Source organism: Bison bison, unplaced genomic scaffold, assembly GCF_000754665.1.
Source record: "Bison bison bison isolate TAMUID 2011002044 unplaced genomic scaffold, Bison_UMD1.0 scf7180017864176, whole genome shotgun sequence".
In the NCBI taxonomy this organism is placed as follows: domain Eukaryota; kingdom Metazoa; phylum Chordata; class Mammalia; order Artiodactyla; family Bovidae; genus Bison; species Bison bison.
Window position 1 is genome coordinate 4,547,443 of NW_011494748.1, and position 12,603 is coordinate 4,560,045.

The 12,603-nt window shown below is 37.1% G+C and overlaps 1 protein-coding gene across 1 annotated transcript in view; it reads right to left on the reverse strand.

Annotated features, from left to right (window-relative positions):
• The window catches only part of DACH1 (dachshund family transcription factor 1), a 460,914-nt gene extending 448,577 nt beyond the window's left edge, over positions 1 to 12,337 (reverse strand). Inside the window, exon 1 of the mRNA XM_010842289.1 lies at positions 10,335 to 12,337. The gene's annotated coding sequence lies outside the window, so the exon portion shown is untranslated. The remainder of the gene's footprint in view (positions 1 to 10,334) is intronic.
• Positions 12,338 to 12,603: the final 266 nt, after the last annotated feature.

Here is a 12,603-nt window from a genome sequence, read left to right on the forward strand (position 1 = left end):
TTTTGGAGAAAAGGCAATTAAGAAAAGTAAACTGAATTCCTTTTCTTTTTTGGAGAAAATGAAGCCCATGTGGTTTCAGAAAGATATTAACAGAGAAGTCATCCCTCCTTCAAAATGTTCTTTCCTTAGATCTATTTGAGGAAAAAGTTTTGAAGACCGCAAAGAAGGAAAATATTTAATAGAGAAGAGGCAACACTGATGTTAAAAAAAAAAAAAATCCCAGAATACTGGATCCATGTGTAGCAACTGGGCCAGGGAGATTGGGAAGATTGGCTGAGGGATGCCTGCAGCTGGGGCCCTGGACCTGCTGAGTTATGGGCTCTGTGGTCTCCTGGATATGGATCCCATCTACTCAAACACATCTGAGTGTTTTGAGAAGCCATTAAGAACTTACACTTCCACACATTTTACTTTGTCTTCCTGTGTCTAAATGACAAAGATCCAAGGTTTATCCTCTACATATGAGAGGAAAATATATGTAAATTAAACCTACTCTGCACATACCATCACTTAAAGTATAAGTGAAAGAGTAGAAAACAGAGGTGTAAATGATGATTTACAAACACATCATGTAACATCATGATTTTTATTACATCAACCAGTTTGGGGGGAGCAGTAATTGGGGCTTCTGCAGTGGTAAAGTATCTGCCTGCTAGTACAGGAGCCACAGGAGACATGGTTCAATCCCTGGGTCAGGAAGAACCCCTGGAGGAGGGCATGGCAACCAGCTTAGTATTCTTGCCTGGAGAATTCCATGGGCAGAGAAGTCTGGCGGGCGACAGTCCATGGGGATGCAAAGAGTCAGACACAACTGAAGTTACTTGGCATACAATGAGGTTTGAGGGAATCCTCACTGGTTCAGTGGTAAAGAATCCACTTGCCAATGCAGGAGACACAGGAGACGCAGGTTTGATCCTTGGGTCAGAAAGATCCCCTGGAGGAGGAAATGGCAACTCACTCCAGTGTTCTTGCCTGGGAAATCCCACAGACAAAGGAGCCTATCAGGCTATAGTCCATGCGGTCACAAGAGTCAGACACAACTTTGCAACTAAACCACCACCAATGATGCTTGAACTTTAAATTTAACTATATCTGAGCTTGTATGAACATCGCAACCCAGAGTCCACACCAACTCTGAGATTTGGTAACAGAACCTGAGGGTTTTATAAGCCTTTGAATCACTGAGATTTATAAGACTATTTAGCCATCTAAACTTTTGTAATTTAGAGATATCATAAAGACCTCTGATAGTGTCATGCAATTTTGACTTGACATCAAATGTATGGCTTTCAGAAGTCAAAGTGAAAGTGAAAGTGAAGGACGCTCAGTCGTGTCCGACGCTGTCCATATACAGTCCATTTAATTCTCCAGGCCAGAATACTGAAGTGGGTAGCCTTTCCCTTCTCCAGGGGAATCTTCCTGACCCAGGGATCGAACCCAAGTCTCCTGCATTGCAGGCAGATTCTTTACCAACTAAGCTATGAGGGAAGCATAAGAAAATATTTTAATAATTACTATATTTGACACAATAAATGGTGAGCCCTATTCTTGTCAAAAAACTGCCACAGAGAAGTAAAAGTTATGTGAATTTGCCCATATTGCACATGATGCTTAGAAATTCAGTAGACACTAGCTAGAGTTATAACTAATGCTCCTCATCATTTTACTCATCATTATAAGCTATTTTGAAATGATGAGAAAATGTTTAACTTTACAGAAATATGGACACATTGGTAGTCATAACAGATAAGTTGTGTTCCTTTGTTTCCGGAAGTAATCTACCATTTACCTTCTCCAAGGACTCTTTTAATAAAATTGACAGAAAAAAAAATCAATTAAAATAGTGAAATGCCCCTTAGGATAAAGTTAGTTCAGTAGTCAGTGCATTTCTCAATAATCTCTTTATCTGTACTGAAGTAATCCACATTTATGCCATGTTTTTAAGTACTATATTTTTCATAATGAGGCTGTTTAAAACTGAGCACTGGAAAGAGAACGGGTGCTGATACAGCAAGTGTTATGATATAAAACTGGGGTTATGAGCGAAGCACACACCAGAAAAGGAAAACGTGATTAGAGGCAAAATGGATGATGCGAGGTTCTCATATAACAAACCAGGGAAGTAAGCCAGCCTCAAAGACCCTGAATATCCACCTAATCTCTACTATCTAAAGCTATGGTGCCCAAGAGCACCTCTAAAAATACTATAATGGGACATCATTGCTGGAATCACTACCTCTATAATGGAAAGTAGTCCCAAGAATGAAGCCAGAACCTGAAGAATTCAGCAAATAATTCCATACACTTTTTTATGCCTCTGTTACCTCACTACCCCTCTCTCTAGCCTGCACTTGACTCAGTGTCTTTATAAAAGGTATAGTAGCCATTTTACTATTTCAGTAAGTGCTTTTTTATGCACTATTAAAATTGGTTTAGTTTTTCCCATTTCAAAAATTGTGACTCTCTATTTGCAGCAACAGAGATGGACCTAGAGATTATCAGACTAAGTGAGGTAAGCCAGGTAAGAGGAAGACAATTAATACATGATATCACTTACGTGTGCAATCTTAATGAAAAATGAACTTACTTCCAAAACAGAAAGAGACTCACAGACATAAAAAGCAAATTTATGGTTACTAGAGGGGAAGGGGAAGAGGGATAAACTAGGAGGTTGAGATGAATATATATACACTACTATATATAAAATAGATAAACAAGGTTTTTACTGTGTAGCACAGGGAACTCCACTCAATATTTCGTAATAACTTATAATGGAAGGGAATCTAAAAAGGCATATATACACATACACACACGCCCTGAATGCTCACTGGAAGGACTGATACTGAAGCTGAAGCTCCAATACTTTGGCCACCTGATGTGAACAGGCAATTCATTGGAAAAGACCCTGATGCTGGGAAAGATTGAAGGCAGGAGGAGAAGACGGTAAGAGAGGATGAGATGGTTGGATGGCATCACCAGATCAATGGACACGAACTTGGGCAAACTCCAAGAGATGGTGAGGAGCAGGGAGGCCTGGTGTGCTATATAGTCCATGGGGTCACAGAGTCGTACATGACTTGGTGACTGAACGACAACCACAAAATGCGTGCACACACACACACACACATAAACACCTGAAGCGCTCTGCTATACATCTGAAACTAACACACTGATTGTAAAAAAAAAAATTGTGACTCTAATATGATATCCGGAGTCATATTTGTGTGTAGAAAATATGCATTTGATATAAGATATTGGGAATAACACTCATTTCAGATCATAAAATAATGTATGCATTCTTGATTTGAGAAGAGGGAAGAAGCATAACTTTTGGAAGCTAAGTAGATTCTGCTATATTAGCATTTTAAAATATACAACTGTGTTTATATCTCTGCTTTTTTGACTCCTTCCTTATCCCAACTCTTCTCTCTCTCACTGGCTGTCCACACATGGTAGAGGAATTTAATGTTGAGGCTCACTCCAGAATCTGGCTGGTCAGACAGACCACAAGGAGACAGAAAGAGCAGGCCTGCCAAAATTCTTCCTGTTTCTCCCCAATTCCATACCAAAATCATTCTTCTCTGAACGTATTTGTTGGTGAAGACTGTGGCTAAAACACTGGGAATGTCAGCTCACATACATGGTCACCAAAGATCAAAACAGACCAAAGACAGATACCTGAAAACAGTAACTATCAGTCTATTCAAAAACAAACTGGCTTGTACTCTTGGTAAACGAGATACCTAGCACTTGCCAAGGCAAATGCAGGCCTTGTTTATTGAGATGTGTATAAATATAAGAAATGAAGCAAAAAGACTTGAAGAAGTCTTTCTTAAAAAGATGTCTTAAGAAGTACAAACTGAAACTAGCTTTTAATCAATTTTGTAACCACTGGTATTCATGAGAAACTCTATAACCCTTATTAAAATGAAAATAAGAAACAAGGGCAAGAATTCTGCTCTCCTGGCCTGCCTCCAAGGAAGGTAATTTTGTTTTGTCTACTCGAATTATCCCTGAGGTAACAATTATCTCATACTTTTTTAAGACTGCTCATCCCTAAACCACGGGCTAGAACCTCTATGTGCTGGTGGAAAAGCTGCTCTGTAACTCCATGATCCCACAATTTATTTGCCCAGGATGGTCCTTGATTTTACCTGTTGTCACAGCATAATCGTTAATACTGCCTGTGTTTATTCTGTGTTCCAGTTTGGCCAGCAAATGTTATGGTTGCCCTACGTGCCATTCTGGGTGTGATGAAAGTCAGTTATTCAGGAGAAGAAATGTCAAAATAAGGAAGTTTAAAGCTTAATAGACTGGCTTTCTAATATTCTACTAAAAATGTCCTAGTACCTTTTAAAGATACCCAGACATGGAAATTCCCTAATGTATTTAGAATTTTTAATATCTCTTAAGACAGACTAGGGCTTCCCTGGTGGCTCAGCTGGTAAAGAATCCTCCTGTGGGAGACCTGGGTTCGATCCCTGGGCTGGGAAGATCCCCTGGAGGAGGGCATGGCAGCCCGCTCCAGTATTCTTGCCTGGAGAATCCCCATGGACAGAGGAACTTGGCGTGCTGTGGTCCATGGGGTCGCAAAGAGTCGGACACCACTGAGCAACTAGACACAAGACAAGCTAAATAAATAGTAATCACTTGAGTCTATTTACCAACTTGAGAAATTAAAATGCTTCTATGAAACTCCAAATAAGGACAGAGTCCTTAAATACAGAGTTTATCCTGGATACTCAGCTTGGGGTACTCGTAACAGTCTTACCTTGTTTTGATCAGATTTTGCACCCAAAATATTATAAATCACATATATTTCTTTGACCATAAAAAATGTACTATAATGGAAAATTCTTAATATTGGAAAATGGAAATATCTTAAAATGGAAAATGCTCAATATTTTCTCTTTAGAAAGAAAGCTCTATTTGGTAGACTTCGAAAAATTCTGCATTTTCAAAAAATAAAGTTAAAATATTAAATAAAAAATTAATTCCTAATGTTTATTGAATAGTTAATATATCAGTCACTATACTAAGCCCTTAATAGAAATGATTCTATTTGATATAAGCCAAGTATTATCATCTGATTTTTAGAGATGGGTAAATAGAAGCTTGTATTCTTACAAGAACTAAGTTTACAGAGACAGCAAGAAATAGAGACAGATTTTAAAAATCTAAGTTTTATCTATATGTTATTTCATGCTCTTGTACCTTTGAATAGTGATCAATTTTTAACCTTTCCCTACTTGTATAAAAGGAAAAGCCTCATTTCACCAACTCTGACCCACACTTCCCTCCTTTGCTAAGTTGGATATCAAAGTTAGAGAAAACACCAAGAGAAATAAGCTTTGTTCAAATGTCTTTGGACTGACTCAAGTTATTATTTTCTCAACGAGGACTCCTCTGACCACTTTATTTAAAATTTCAACTGTCCCAATGTGTACACTTCAAACTTCCCTCACCCCAATCTGTTTTTATCATATTTATCACCTTAAAACTATGCTATTTATGTATATATGATGCTTATCGTTTATTGTCTGTCTGACCACCCCAACTCTGGCTGCTAGAATATAAGCCCCATGAAGGCAGGGATTTGGGTCAATTAAACTCACTGGTGTATTCAAAGCACCAAGAAGAATGCCTGCTACTTATTTAGTGTGTAACAAATATGCATTGAACAGATGCACAAAACAGACGAAAATCACAATCACTTCATGCATGCACACATATACACATGTACATTTTGGGGGATTCTGTTGAGCAGTAAATGGAGAGTAGTAACAATGTGAAATTAGGAAAGATTAAGGGCAAAATGCATATGTACTATTCTCTAGCAGCAAATGTAAGGTAATATTTACTAAATATACTCCCTCATTAAAATTTATTTTAAATAAAATCTCTATGCATTAAGGAATCTTACATATATGATAATATGTAAAACCTTTTTTTTCTTGAAAACTTTTGGGTAGATCTACTATGAAACAGTAAGTCATCAACTTCAGTGTTAAAGACACCCTATACTTAATAGGCATTCAAGGAAGGTGTTATTTACTCAGTTGGAGAGTAGCGTTTCTAAAATGTTTTTTTAACCTTCTGCCGATGTTAAGTGGTGAGAATTTAACAACTGAGTTGGAAATTTGGGTAATGATAATTCCCAGTTATCACTGTCCTCTCCCATGTAGGTATAAAGTGTAGATGAGCAACATTGGTTAAACCTAAAATGAACTAAACACATAAACAAACAAAGTTAGCACTGCTTATATTCCCTCACCAATCAAATCAATAGTGACCTTTTTACAGGAAAAGTCTGAAGGCAGGCCAGCAGACATGTCAGCATGAAAAGTCTAAGCAGTGCCTACTAGCAAAGGCTACATGAGCTTAAATTTCAAAATCATGATGATATTCCACTTAATGATTAGTAAACAGATACAATAGAAATATAAACTCAAAGCTAAATGCAAACTGGTAGACTCATGCAGAGTGGGATAATTCTTGTTAGTAGAAAACTGATATTTTGAAGTTTTCAGGTAAAACTTTGCTGCTATTTATTTTTTGTACAGCACTAGAGAGTCATATTAATAGAGGAATCTTAACAAAAAGGGGTTCAGTGAGCACAGTACATTATTCTCCAATAAATATGATTATATTAGCTCTCTAAATTATTCCTGATCATAATTATATTCTCTTATTTAACCAAGACATTTTGGGCAGATAAAAACTCACTAATTTTGTACAGAAGAGTCTTTTATACAGACTCTAAGAATTAGATTGACTAGTTATGATTAGATAAATAGAATTATTAATAAAATGAGGATATAGGAAATAAAATTCTGGTATCAATCCCTTGAAAGAAATGTCACCAAAACACAAGTGCATTAAGGTTTGTAAGGCATCTGGTATAAGAACACTGAGTTTAAAAGTAATTCTGAAACAGTCTTAGTTTATTAGTGTTGAGATTGATTTACAGTAGATCATGCGCTCTTGCTTTTTAAATGGTGTCATGATATTCCTTTGCTGTTTGTAATTATCAATGTTGATTCTAAAGCACAATCCTTAACACTGGTCCTGCGTCCTAATATTGGATTTAATCACCCAGCGTCAGCCCATAAACTCAGTCTGCAAATTGGATATTCTGCTGCCTTCCACGGAGCCTAACTCTGGTTTGTAGCAGCTTTCTTACCAAAAGGTCAGCTGAGAGCTTCAGGTGAGCCCTGTTAACAGAGCTTTCATTTTTAATCAATGGTATTTTTCAAATTCTGGTACAGACTGTTCTCATCTTTTGACACTTGTTATTATCACAGGCTTAGAATCAAACACAATAAAGCTATTTCTTCGGGTCACAATCATGACTCAGCAGCATAGAAGACCTGCTCTCTGTCAGTCTCTATCTCTGACTGCCATTTAACATTGAATAATTTATAATGGAAAATAGCTGACCTCAGGGAATTAAGAATAATTTTTCATGTAAAAAGTTCATGTATACAGTTTTCAAAAAGTTATTTAAGCCAGAAGACACAAAAGGCAGTGTTATTTTAAACATCAAAGAGATTATTATAATTTTGTCAATTCATTAATATCAAATCCTTGAAAAATCTCATTTATTATTTGATAGCCACAACCCATATTCCACTTCAATATTTCGCTAGAAGTTCACAATAAAATTGATGGATCACTCTTGATTTTTCCCTTGAATCCTCGATATGTGTTTCTGACATCACCTGGATAATTCACAATTTTGAACTCTAAGGCTTCAAAATGGACTTACTTGTATTTATTAAAACCTCCTCCTTCTTCTTCTCCTCATGGTCTTATGACTGACAGCCTTGTTAATCAAACACTACAAAGTTAGTCCCAACTCATTCCTCCTTCCCCAAACATTTTACTCAGTCCATTTTAATTTCGCTTCTTTCTTTTTTCCTCTCTCAATCCTCACTGTTGCTGCCTTAGCTGTTTCAAACTGGATTACTGTCATAGTCTCTAGTTGAAAATGCTATTAGTTCACCCTTCTGAGGATCACAGTTACCTATCCAGACCAAAAGTTCTATCATATCATACTCCTCTAATTAAAAATCTCCCAGAAGAAAAAATCTTCCAATTGTTTTTCATCATCTACCAAATAATCTTCAAATTCCTTTACTGTATAACAAACAGCCCTTCCTGAAGTGGTCAATATCTCTATTTGCCACCCAATCTCCGAGTACTGGTTAACAGATATATCCTGATCTGTGAGCTCCACCCAGGCCAATGACCAATCCCTAGAAAATAACAAGGGCCTGTTTTTAAAGGTTTCATTCTAGGCATTTGCACAATTATGTCTGCTTATTTTGCTTTAATTTCAGAATACTTAAATTCATTAATGTAGATGGATCCTTTGCTAATACTACAAAATTAGGGTAAAGAATAATGAAAAATGAAAAATGAATAAAAGGAAAAGAAGGTGATAAAAAGGAAAACAGAGCAAGGCAATAAAACATGTAAAAAGAACACAATCAAGTCCTAAAGGCCACGCCAGTATCTGAGCAGATAAATTTGATTTTAATTTTGTTCCTATTCAAGTCTTTAAGCTTGGATTTCAAAAGAGATATGATTTATGAACTTGGACAAAGACTTTATCACTTTTCCTCTGTCTAAAACAATGATAAAGAGCAGGTATAAAATTAAGGAAGAACACCAAAAAATTCTTAGCCCATGTCTACATTATGGTGGTACCACTGTTTTATATGCCTAAGGGAGTATTTTACGTTTTGGGAGTCTCTAAAGGTAATTTTCATAGAGAAGACTTTCATTTTCCTGATAACCATAGTATGTTTTGAAACACAAAACACACAGTGTTGTGAAATCACAAGATTTTAACTAGAAAAATGTATTGATATTTATCTGTTTACTGTCTTCTGAATTCTGCTTTATGCACTGCAATATTTTCCTCCCAGGATTTCTGATAGTATTAATATAATCATTTAATATTTATATCTATGGTACAGGAACTCAGAATTGCAAATGTAATTCTACTTATTTTCTAATGAGAAAGCAATTCTCTATTTACTTTCATCTTTAATAAAACCCCAGGGTTGAAACTGTTGGTCTGACAGAAAATGCCCATTTTTCTTAGTCCACTGGAAGGATGTTTGAATAGAAACACTTCCTACCATGAATAAACTGTAAAATGTAGGTGAAAATTAAATTTAGTTATAGTTGCCAGCCTTGAGACTGCTCAGGATGGTGGCTGTTTCACTAAACAAACACACTTGTTTGTAATATTGGAGACAAACAAGTACTGCTGAGTGCGACTGACTGTCTAGGAATGGGGAAAACCAGTCTATAACTTTCTAAGGTCACTGCAGAACTGCTGCCAAGAAGTTGGTCACCATGGATTTTACACTGACTGACTGTAAGTGCTAATTTTTGAACTCTCCCAAATAGGATCTGGCAAAGGATATTTACTGAATTCTTACTTACCTCTATGTATTCCTACTAATATCTATGTAGTTTGTGATTTCTGTGGCATTTAATTTTGTCCTCCTTTCCTTAAATCCTCATCTTGTTTAAGTGTTAGCCTCCCAGACTGGCAAGCAAGAAAGCTAAAACTCAAATGAGTGTATGCAACTCTCCTTAGGATAAGGGTCTTTTAGTAGTTAGAAATGTAGGATCTGGAATTAGAATCCCTGAGGTCACTGCCTCATTTAGCACCCACTGCCTCGGGTGATTTATCTAACTTCTCTGTAACTCAGTACCCTCCTCTAAAATGGAGATAGGACTATCATGAGAGTTAAAGGAAATACCTAGGCTATGCTATGCTATGCTATGCTAAGTCACTTCAGTCGTGTCCGACTCTGTGCGACCCCATAGACAGCAGCCCACCAGGCTCCGCCGTCCCTGGGATTCTCCAGCCAAGAATACTGGAGTGGGTTGCCATTTCCTTCTCCAATGCATGAAAGAGAAAAGTGAAAGTGAAGTCGCTCAGTCGTGTCCGACTCTTAGAGACCCCGTGGACTGCAGCCCACCAGGCTCCTCCGTCCATGGGATTTTCCAGGCAAGAGTACTGGAGTGGGGTGCCATTTGCCTTCTCCAGGCTAGTGCCTTGTAAAAAACAGTGTTGATAGAAGAATAGGAAATATCATTCCATAGTGTGAACTTTATAAAGGACACTGAGAGTTGAGTAAATTGAAGAATGCAGGAAGAAGATGAACCCCAAGAGACTTGGAAAAATGGTAAAGAATTGAAGGATGATGAGGAAATGTTAGTAGAGATGAGAAAAAAAAAAACAGAGGAGACACTTAAATAATCACCTATTATTCAAATCTAAATTTTAAGATATTTATCCTATAACTTACTCAGCAAGTTCGATAACAGAATGAAAAATGATTTCCCAGTCAAAAGGTATCTATTCTTCTTACTTGCTGAAGACTTCTGGAGGTCTTCTTAGAACACTAGCAAACAAAGTGAGCTCAGGTGAGACACATCTCCTTGGAAGGAATCTTAATTTCCAATAACATTTCACAGTTAGCAAACCAGAGGTACTTCTAACATTTCAATATTGAAACCACTACTCTATGAAAAATCTGTCTGGCTTCTTTTTTACTACCCTATGTCACCTGAGAGATTTAAAATATAGTCCTGATGCTTCTAGGACTCTATTCAATTTTGAAAACAACAGTACTCTAAATTCCAAATTTAACACCCTATAATAAAATTTAAGTTTCCCCAAGAAACTTTCCTTGTTTATTAGATCCATACAAGTGAAGAAAAAGTTCAGTTTAGATATACTATATGCCAAGACCCAGTTGAAGCGTTCTTTGATGCAATAATATTTTGGGCCAAGGAAAAAGCACACGGACCATGCATATTAGGATCATCTGGAAAGACACTTATTATGAAAGTTACAGGCAGCTTTGCCTAATGCTTAAACCTGATGTGTGTATTTCTTACAAACATGTAAATGAGCACATTGCGAAACAGAGTGACAGTCTCCTTAGACTCCTTAGTCATAAATGCAAAGAATCAAATTTCGTAAGAGGAAAGGGCAAAGTCAGATGTTTAAGACAGAGGTCTCTAGCAGAAGTAAAAATGGGGCCACTTCCTTCAGCCCTTCTTGTCTTTCCAGAGAAAATCTCTGCTCTGAATCCTAGCGCTGAAAGTTACAAAGAAAGAATAAAGATTTGAGAATCTAAAGAGAATGAACAATTTAAAACAGAACAACTCAATGTACTTAAAATTTGTAGCAGAACTAGTGAATGAATTTACATCCATGAATTTACTTTATTTCATTTAGTATTGTTTGTTTGAAAAGACAAGATTGTGAGGAAATAGTTCAAATCATGCAGGACAGGCAACCAGGGCCAGAATGGGAGGCCATGGGAGAGCTCCGTAATGAGACCACTAGAAGGGTCAATGATAGATGGACATAAAGCTATAGAAACATCAAGGCATGTGCCACTTGTTCAGCATACATTTGATGTAATTTAGCAAACCACCATTTAAAATACAGAAGTCATTGAGAAATACTGTATATAAATTCTATTATCTTCTCTCTTGAATGAATAAGAAATGACAGTTTTGTTCCTGATTTATGCCATATATCACTTATGCGAGACTTTGATGAGACACTAAACAGTAACAGAAAAACTCAAAATATTTAGCTCTTAGCACAATGAATTCCTTATTTTAACTGTAGATATACTGAAATAATAACAGTTCCATCACTTTCCTCACGTGAAACTTACCTGGTAAAAAAAAAACATTATTTCCCATACTTGAATTAAAGTGAATAGATGTAAATGAAAAAAGTGATGCACTTTCCCCAGTAAGGAACTTGCACATTGCAGCAATGTGCCGATCTGATAAATGACAAGGTTTTCATACAGAGTATAAAGATGCCAAAATACCAAGTACTTTTTTTCTGTGAAAAAGAAATTAGGGGAAAAAAAAGATCTAAAGACATCAAAAACAAGGGGAAGCTACTTGAATGGAAGAAGGTATCCAGATGGATAACTGAGAATGGATGAGGAAGCTTATTCCTAAGAACAATAAATGCAGGAAAACAGATACCGCCTTAAACTGCCCATGGCTACCTCCCAGTTTAAAAATGGGAAGAGTTGTCACAAACTCTGCCTATAGTAGGCTTTATCTCCTATACAAGTAATGTTTAAATCCCAATTACATGCTCAGATGAATAGTTTTCAAGCTTTCAAAAATAATCTATTTATATCCATTGGGAGTGATAACCTCTCAGCAATAGGAGTGGCTTACTCAGAATGGCTGGCCACTCTAGTATTCTTGCTCAGAGAATTACATGTACAGAGGAGCCTGGCAGGCTACAAGTCCAGGGGTTGCAGAGTCAGACACGACTGAGCAACTAACACTTTTTTTATACTTCGCTCAGTCGTGTCCGACTCTTTGCGACCCCATGGACAGTAGCCTGCACCAGGCTCCTCAGTCCATGGGATTTTCTAGGCAAGAGTACTGGAGTGGGTTGCCATTTCCTTCTCCAAGGAATCTTCCTGACCCAGGGATCGAACCCAGGTCTCCCGCATTGTAGACAGACAGACGCTTTACCGTCTGAGCCACCAGGGAAGTCATTTACTCTGACAGTACTGTTCAAAT